This window comes from Saimiri boliviensis, chromosome 15, assembly GCF_048565385.1.
Source record: "Saimiri boliviensis isolate mSaiBol1 chromosome 15, mSaiBol1.pri, whole genome shotgun sequence".
Classification (NCBI taxonomy): Eukaryota; Metazoa; Chordata; class Mammalia; order Primates; family Cebidae; genus Saimiri; species Saimiri boliviensis.
The window spans coordinates 3926792-3936666 of record NC_133463.1 but is presented as its reverse complement, the minus strand read 5'-3'; positions in this window follow the sequence as shown (position 1 = coordinate 3936666).

Sequence of the window (9875 nt, the reverse complement as noted above, 5' to 3'; positions counted from 1 at the left end):
AACCAAACATTAAAGAAGAATTAACATGGACGCTACACAATCTCTTGCAGAAACAGAGGAGAGGAAAGCATTTCCCACTTTGTCTCATGAAGTTTGTGTTACTCAGATACCCAGTCCGGCAAAGCAGTGTGGATACACAAAGCGAATGTTCCTCGTGAACTGAAATACAAAACCTCAACAAAATATTGACCAGTTTGATTTATCCATATATAAAAATTAGTTCTATGCCAATGAATAAAAGGGTTTATTCTAATTATACAATGATGGTTCTATTAATTTAAAATTAATCAATGTGATCCAAGATATCAAAAACTAAGAAGAAAAATCATAATCAAATTAATTGATGATGAGAAAATATTTTATCAAATTTAACATCATTTGTGTTAAAAAAAAAACTCCCAAAAAATAAGAATGTAGGGGATCATCCTAACTTTGTAAGAGGAATCTGACCAAAAAAAAAAAAAAACCCTACAGCTAATGTTATACTTAACGGCAGAATACTAGATAAATGTGTATCTATATTTTAGCATGAGCACATGAACTGCAGAATTAAAAATCCAGACAGAGGCAGAAATGCAGATCTCAGCAGCACACCTGGCTCTATTCTAAAATGGTCTCCTGTAGTGTCTTTTTGTTAGTCTTTCTTTCCCGTCCTTCATGGGACCTCTTGGGCCTCACACCTTTATTTTACAGAGCCATAAAAAGTGTGTACCCATTCCACAACTGAGTATATAATCCAAAGGATTATAAATCATTCTATTATAAAGACATACATACCCGTATGTTCATTGCAGCACTGTTTGCAATAGCAAAGACCTGGAACCAACCCAAATGCCCATCAATGATAGACTGGACAGGGAAAATGTGGCACATATACACCATGGAATACTATGCAGCCATAGACAATGATGAGTTTGTGTCCTTTGTAGGGACATGGATGAATCTGGAAACCATCATTCTCAGCAAACTGACACAAGAACAGAAAACTAAGCACCACGTGTTCTCACTCATAGGTGGGTGTTGAACAATGAGAACACATGGGCACAGGGAGGGGAGCAGCACACACTGGGGTCTGTTGTGGGGGTAGGGAGCTAAGGGAGAAACAGCTCTGGGGGCAGGGAGGCTGGGGAGGGACAACACTGGGAGAAATGCCTGATGTAGGTGACGCGGGGGATGGAGGCAGCAAACCACCATGGCATGTGTGGACCTATGCAACCATCCTGCAAGATCTGCACATGTACCCCAGAACTTCAAGTACAATTTTTAAAAAAGTGAGTACTCATAGGCACTTCCCTGGCTATGAACAATAATAATGGAGCTTGGGTCCTTTTAAAAAAAAATAAGTTTCAGTATGGCTAAGAAGCTCCTGATGCCTCTGTAGCTTTGACTTGTGGAAAATGCAGTTAAATAGATTAAAATACATTTTAATCGTAGAAGGGTTTTGTGCCATCTTGCTATTCTTTTCCCTTGTTTATAACTTTGGAAAACTTCAGATGTGTTATTGCGCTTTCTAGAAATACTTTAAATTATTAAATGTGCAAAAATCTGTTAGAAATTAAAGAAAGGTTACCCAAAAAAACCAGATTAATTTATCTTTCAATCACATGGCACTGACTTGTCCTGACCTTCTGACCCAACATCTGTACCATTCCTTTGTTTTCTCCCAGTATTCTAAGGCTTGATTTATATCTGATCAATAAAATATTTTTATAAGAAATATTAAGGGGGAGATACAGCCTGGCAGCATCAGGAGCTCCATTGACCTGCTCCTCAGCGAAAGTGGAGAAAAAATATTTTTAAATAACCGTTTAATGCCTCTGCCCAAGAGAAAAGAGCAAATGAAAAAAAAAAAAAAATACGTTCAAGAAAATCAATGAAAGCTGGGTAAGAAAGCTGGAAATACGTGGCACTTGAACCACGATTGCTCTTACCCTCCTCCTGGCTCAGCAAGGCAGCGACCACTCCAGACTGCTGCAGCCAAGAACACAGGGCTCCCCCCGGCCCTGGACGGAGGACTCTGGCTCACGTAACGGCAGGACTGGAGCGTTTCCGCGTTCTGCGCGGCCCCTGGCTGCCTGTGGAGTGCGCCCAGGTGAGTGAAGTCAAGAGGTGGAGGCTCTGTCCTTCTACTCAGCTCTCACCTGGGGAACAGGTGTGACCTCGACGGATCCTGAATCCCCGAATGACCTTGCCCCGGCTTGCGACGTGCTGGTTACCTGGGAGGACCCAAGGCTTCTGCCACCTCCTCCACTGGGTGTCCGTCCCCTGCAGTGGGGGTGTCCTGCCGTCGTGCTCACCCCCAGCTGCAGATCTCTGACCCAATGTTTCGTGGAAGCAGAAGCGAGCCATGAAACAGGTATCGCCTTATCGTTCCCGGATGGAACTCATTCGCAACAGAAGGTAGAGAAGCTCAAAACTGAGGGTGCTCACAAGAACGGTGCAGGTGATGACTTAAGGCAATGGGGAGGGACTTAATGAATTGAATTAAGATGAGGTGTGGATGCTGGGCGAGAAAGAACCCGGGAAGAAATCAGCTAGGGGAGCCTCTCGCCTTCGGAACAAGCATGATACACTGACCTCAGAATTCTGATACAGTTTTGTAAAATTTTATCATTGGGGAATGTGGGCATATTGTATGGATGCTCTTTCTGTTTTATTTCATACAACTGCAAGTGAATCTACAATTGTTCAGTAAATTTTACATTTAAAAAATACAATTTAGCCAGGCGCGGTGGCTCAAGCCTGTAATCCCAGCACTTCGGGAGGCCGAAGCGGGTGGATCATGAGGTCAAGAGATCGAGACCATCCTGGTCAACAGAGTGAAACCCCCTTTCTACTAAAAAATACAAAAAATTAGCTAGGCATGATGGCATGTGCCTGGAATCCCAGCTACTCAGGAGGCTGAGGCAGGAGAATTGCCTGAACCCAGGAGGCGGAGGTTGCAGTGAGCCGAGATCGCGCCATTGCACTCCAGCCTGGGTGACAAGAGCGAAACTCCATCTCAAAAAAAATAAAAATAAAAATACAACTTAAGTACTGTACCGTAAGAAGTAAATTGCTATAGGAGCAATAAAAGGGAGTTTAAAATTTTATCATTATAATTTGGTTCATTAAATAAGTAAATAAACAACATATAATAAGATGTTTAAATAAATGGGGGAAAAAATTCTTGAAAAACTTGCAGCTCTAAAATCACATTTACTTTGAACTAAGGTTTAGAAAATCCTAACACGTTTTTCACACTATGCCCCCTAATACAGGCTTGGCTGAGTTAAGGAGCTATTTCACATTCAACTGCAAAGTGGGAAACATGTTGATTATTTTAATGAATGTCTCCCAGCACAATTATTAGATAAGGACCTTCATTTTAATACTAATACCCTTTGGACCATGGAAGAACGACTTTAGCAAACAATACAAGTTCAAGTAGCTATGGAAGAGTGGTATGCTTTGTTGCCTAGGCCAGCCTTTTAATGAGAACACACAAGTTAACCTGGAATAAATTACGTAGATTTGCAGGAGATTGTGCAGTCCAAGTATTTCAACATTTGTATATTCCAGTGAGGAATCAAATGCTGGAGCTATTAAGTGATTTGTCCAAATGGCTAGGAGAAAGAAACAAGGGAAAAAAGATTCTCTGATACTCTCTCATCACATTATACTTAGAAGCTGTGTCATAAAAAATGATCACTAATCCATTAGATAGTGGTCATGTTGGAACCCCAGATGTGAAAAGACGTGTCACTTAGTGAATGAAAACAGATAGAGCTTTGCTGATTCAATTATATATTACTGCTTAAAAAGCACGTCTATTTTTTTCATTATACTTATAGATGATTTTACAAGTATATTTAAAAGTTAACATTCTAAGGCAGGCTTTTGGTAAAGGAACACTGATGTTTTTAAATCTAAAGGATAGCGGCATTAGGATTCAGTTGACAGCTTGTAAGTCCACATAGATTACTAGTAAATAATTATATTAACTCTTAGTTCTTAAAAAATAGAAAAGGGGAAATCAGGAAGAAGAATAAGAAGAAAGAGGAGATAGAAAAAAGAATGGAGTGTTTTCATTTAAAGCAGATTAAAATTGTAAACTCTGTATGAGGCAGTGCCAGCTGTGGGTGAAGACAGCACATCAATGCTTACTTATTTTTCAGTCTCCTTATATGGAATGCTCCCTAATCAAAATCTTCAGGGCTACTAAAGGTATTCCAACTGCTCCTCTTATTGAAAAGCTTGTAGAGCCCTTTTAATTATTTCTTGATTAAAAGACTATTAAAATCAATTCTACTCAATAAATATTATGAGCTGGAACTGTGTCAGATGTTCTGTGGATGTTAGCCTAGTGGACTGCCCTAGGGCGGCAGCAGCCTATTAATAATCATGTGGTTTTATAGACATACACTATATGAAATGTAATACGATGTTTGAGCTAGTTACTGTTCTCTTTTACACATATGAATATACTGAGGTTTAGTGCAATTACTAGAAAGTATTACTAGATGAAGCAAGTATATGAACATAGTGCAAGGTACAGTAAGATCATGACTGTAGCATATGCACAGATTAGAAAAAGAAGTTGGAAGGGCCCAAAGGCGAGCTGGATCCCTCATGTTTAGGGAAAGCAGATGACAGCCATTTTAGAAGGGCCATGAAATATGTTAGTAGAATAATACCTAACACTTAGAGTGAATGTATTTCATACTAGGCACTGACTGTTGTTTAATACAGATTATCTCACAAAATATTTATAACTCATACAATAGGTACCATCATTATCCTAATTATAAAAGTGAGAAACAGGTCTAAAGAGGTAAAGTAACCCAACATAATGCAGTAATAAGTGGTAATGTCAGATTCAAAGCCAAGCTAAATCCAGAGTCCACACTCAAAATTACTATAATATATTGGCTAAGTGTTCAACAGTTTCATCACAGGGGGAGGCATATGAGAGTTATCACTAGTATATTAAGGCAAGGATGTCCTACCTCACTACTGGTTTTCAACATCATATTAGAAGTCCTAGCTAGTGCAGTGAGACAAGAAAATAAAAATGAAAAGTAAATAGATTGAGAAGAAAGACATATTATGAGCTTCCTTCACAAATGACAAAATTGTCTATGTAGAAAGTCCAAAAAATTGGCAAAAAAATGAAAACAAACAAAGAAACAAAACTGGAACTAATCAACAATTATAGCAAGGTTTGACAATATAAGAATTATATTCTGAAGTTACTTTCCTATATATCAGCAATGAGCAAGTAGACGCTGAAGTTTAAAACAGAATACCAGTTACATTAGCACCCCTGAAATGAAATACTTCGTTTAAATCTAACAAAATGTATACACGATCCATATGGGAAAGCCACAAAACTCTGTTAAAAGAAATCAAAGTCGAACTAAATACACTGAGAGATATTCCATGTTTATGAACAACAACAACCACAAATCCCAAATAAAAAAGAGAACTAGACAGAAGGAGGGAAAATTTAGTCAGTGGATGGTAGGCTTTAGCTAATTTAAGGACAATGGAAAACACTGCCAAACACTGACAGGAGAATTCGAGCATGCCGTGGCATAACCCAGAAATTGGTGCCCTGGAGTGAAGCTCCAGAGACAGCAGAAGACAGGTGTGAAAAGCGAATCTGAAAACATGGGGAATTATTTATTGTTAAACCCTTAGCTAGGAATAGCCATGTAACCCAGTGTGGGCCTGGCATTTGCAGCCCTCTACATTGTGGCAGCTGGGAGTTCCCATCCACACAGACAGCTCTGACCTGTAAAACGTAACGTGATTTCCACTTTGGGACCACGCTCAGGGTGAGTTATAACAAAAACTCACCAGTCCATCTTTGCAGTACTAGAGGACACCTCTGCTCTTAGAAACAGCCTCTGAGGTTGGCGCTATCACTATCTTTGTAAATGGGCTATGTGTGTGTGTCCTCAGAGTGTACAACTCTTGAAGGTAAGTAAATGATCGAAATGTAAAAAAACAATCCATACAGAAACGTAAGTAATTCAGGCCACAAAAAGCATTTTAAAACATCTCATTGCTGTCATCAGTAAGGCTCAGAATGATTGCATTTATAAAACAAGAGAATAAGGAGAAATTGAATATAAACATGGGATTGCTGGAATAAAAGTGTCAAGAACAAAAAGGAGTGTGAAATCAAAACAAAAATAGAAGGCAAAAAAGTCAAAGAAAGTGAAAATACAAGAGAAAAATTAAAGATCTACACAGACCATCTCTGGCAAATAGAGATTTATAATTTGAGAAGATGGAAGACAAGAAATGAACAAGGAATTTTTCAGCATTACAAAAACACACAAACATTCCAGTTGAAAGGCCTGGCAAGTAGGAAAAATGCAAAAATGACCGAAATCTAAAAATATTGTCATTAAATTTTAGAGAAATGAAGATCTTGAGGATATCCTGAGATCCACAGAGATAAAGGAACAATACGAATCCAAAAGCCTCCAGACTTCTCATTTGTCAAAGCATATGCTAAAAAGCAGTGGAACAGCGCTTGCAGAGTTATAAAAACAACTGATACACACACATAGGCACATACCTGTACACAATGGGATATTATTCAGCCTTAAAAAAGAATAAAATCTTACAATTTGTGACAACACAGATGAATCTGGAGGACATCATGTTAAGTGAAATAAGCCAGATGCAGAAACACAAATCTAGCACTGTCTCACTTACATGTGTAATCTAAAAATACCAAACTCAGAAGCAGAGTAGAGAATGCTGGTTACCAGAGGCTCAGGGAATGGAGATGTGGGGAGATGCTTACCAGGGGATACAGTTTCAGTTACGCAAGACAAGTAAGTTCTCAAGGCCTGATGCACAGCAGGGTGACTGTAGTTAACGATATAGTATTGTATGCTCAAAATTTGCTAAAAGGTTAGATCTTAAGTGCTCTCACCTCAAAAAAATATATATAACTGTGAGGTGAACATATTAATTAGCTTGTGATGAATATTTCACAATGTATGCATATAGCAAATCATCAACTTGTACAACTTAAATAAATAACATTTTTGACTGTCAACTACATCTCAATAAAGTTGGGAAAATAATAAATAAATAAACAAGTTGTGAAATGTTTTAAGCATAGAAAAAATATCTAAAGAAATGTATGTCCCACCTTTGGGATTTAACACATTTTCGCTTTGACACAAATAATTCCAACCCACATCTTTCCCCACTCTCCTTCCCAAGCGACTTCAGACCTGCTGTTTGTCTGTACTTTTATCATGGGGGTTTTTATAATGGTATTAAATGTGCATGTATCCATAAACAATTTATACCATTGCTGTTTTTATTTGTAAAAAGGTATTTAAATGGCACTAAATTGGACATCCCTGCAAGTTATTCTTTTATTTATATCATTTAATACATTTATAAGTGTTCACTTATTAATAGACTGTTGTTTGGTTAAATGTCTACGTCTTTTCGTGCCTTTGAAGCACATCCTTCGGTCAGGATCTGGAAATGACGAAGAGGCATCTTCCTTTCAAAGAATCTGACCACACGGTTTTTAAAATGTCAGGGTCAGTGACCAGGGCAGGCTAGAAAGAATGCCTCAGGGCTGGTTCTTTGCAGTGATGATTAATGTGCTGCTGACCTCTAGACTCAATCCCAGCCCAACACAGGAGGATTCCTGTCAACCGAGAAGAAATGCCCTCTGTCCTTTGGCCCTGGGCATGCCTATGAGTTAGCAAATTAATTGGTCAGTGATATGGTCTGGCTTAAACAGATTAGGGAAATATCGCCCACCCGGCAGATCTTTCAGCACTAGCTTCCTGCTGATAGAGTAAATCTCACCATTAGGGACCCATCTGTAGTTACCCAACTATTCTTATGGAAATACCATAGGCATTAAGCTCAATCAACCAATAACACTTTATTTCAAGTTAATTCACATACTCTGATATTAAAGTGGCTCCACGTTGATTGAACAGGGATAGGTGAGTCTGGATAGAGGCGATTATGGAGAAATATGAAGCACCCTACCTGAATGGTTAAGCCAAGTGAAGATTCTAAACATCCAAGGAGCAAACAAGTGATCCGTGAGCTGACCCTTTTTAAAAGAATGGTCTCCGTTTATTTAGTGTGGATGGGGACATGTGATTACCACTGATACATTTTAATACTTTCATCTTTCAGGATACAAATAACGAATGTATTGCATGGGATATTTTTTGAGATAGTTCCATTCTTAGGAAGAAGAGGAAAAAGTTTGTAAATTATATAAATGTAATAATATAAAGTTACATAGTAAAATAAATCTATCTTTCAAGAAAACAGGACTATATTATGAATTATTCAGTTTCCGAATTTCAACTCACGGCTGCCATCCCAATTTGTTAACAGTGGCAATGTACTGTCTGGATCACCTGGCCTGACTTCAGCACCTCCCAGGCAGCTTTCATATGTGTGTTGCGAGAATACTCAGTCAGAGTCCAGGAAGAAGTATGATAGGTGTGTTTGTCTGTGTGTTCTAATTTTCCTGAGACAGAGGGGCAGGCGCAGCCCGTGAGTGGGAAGGGCTTGGGGACTGTTTTCACCGATATCAAGGTGCGTGAGTGCATCTGCATGTGCCTCCTTTGCAAGGAACATATCAGAAATTCAGAAAAGGCCAAGCATGGTGGCTCACACCTGTAATCCCAGCACTTTGGGAGGCCGAGGTGGGGGCATTGCTTGAGTCCAGGAGTTCAAGACTATCCTGGGCAACATAGTGAGACCCTCATCTATAGGAAAAAAAAAAAAAAAGCCTTGCATCATGGTGCACACCTACAGTCCCAGCTACTTGGGAGACTGAGCTGGGGAAGGATGGCTTGAGCCTGGGAGGTTGAGGCTGCAGTGAGCCATGATCACACACTGCACCCCAACCTGGGTGACAGAGCAAGATCCTGCCTCAAAGAAAAAAAAAAAAGGAAATTCAGAGAAGGACATAGTTCCATGAAGAGAGAAGAAAGCCTGTTTTGCTTGATCAGTATGTAATTTGTGAGAGGTAAACTGAAACAAAAACGTGTTCGGATCCAGCGGTACCTGGGCGTCCTTTGCCCCGGGATGAGCCCAGGTAGATTGTATAAACAAGCGGAGGTGATCAGAAACACAACCAGCGTGCCTGAGAGCCCAGAGATTTCCAAAACGTGAATGTGATCACTGGGGCCTTGGTCCTGCTACCTGTCACTTTCAGAACAAGGTCTACACCCCAGGATGGGATTCAGTGCTACGGCCTGCTCTTCATACTTCAGGGGTTTGTCTCCGCCCACGCCTTCTCACACTCTGTACTTCCTACTGAATAACCTGCAGTCAGTACCTTATCTCAGGCAGTCGTACTTGGCCTGATTTACTCAGAGTCACTCCCAGATTCCACTGAGGCAGTACCATTTCCTTCCCTGATTTCCTGCCCCAAGAGCTGACCAGGCACCTCTCTTGTGTGCACTTTGTCTCAGCTACAAGTGCCAAGCTCTTAGGCACAAGAAACTTCTTTCTGGCCAGGATGTCCTCAGGGTCATATCCATTCCCAGGCACAGTGGCAGGATACGCATGTGTTCTGAATGAATGAATAGCTGAATGAATATTTGGAAAACAAAGAAATTAAGAGCCTGGGGGAAATAGAAGCAAACCTTAGGGAGTAAGGGCAGAGAAAGTAACGTTTGGCCTGTTGCTGCAGAGATGGGATTGTGCAGGAAATGTGCAAGCTAAGATAAAGCAAGATTTTAGGGAAACGAATCACGGGGCAGAGGACATATTCACCTTTGCTGGATCCTAGAAGCACACGCTGCCAGAGAACCCAGAGAAAAGGTTTCTTCCAGAAATGTTTTGAGATAATTCTCCAATTCAAACTAATTGAC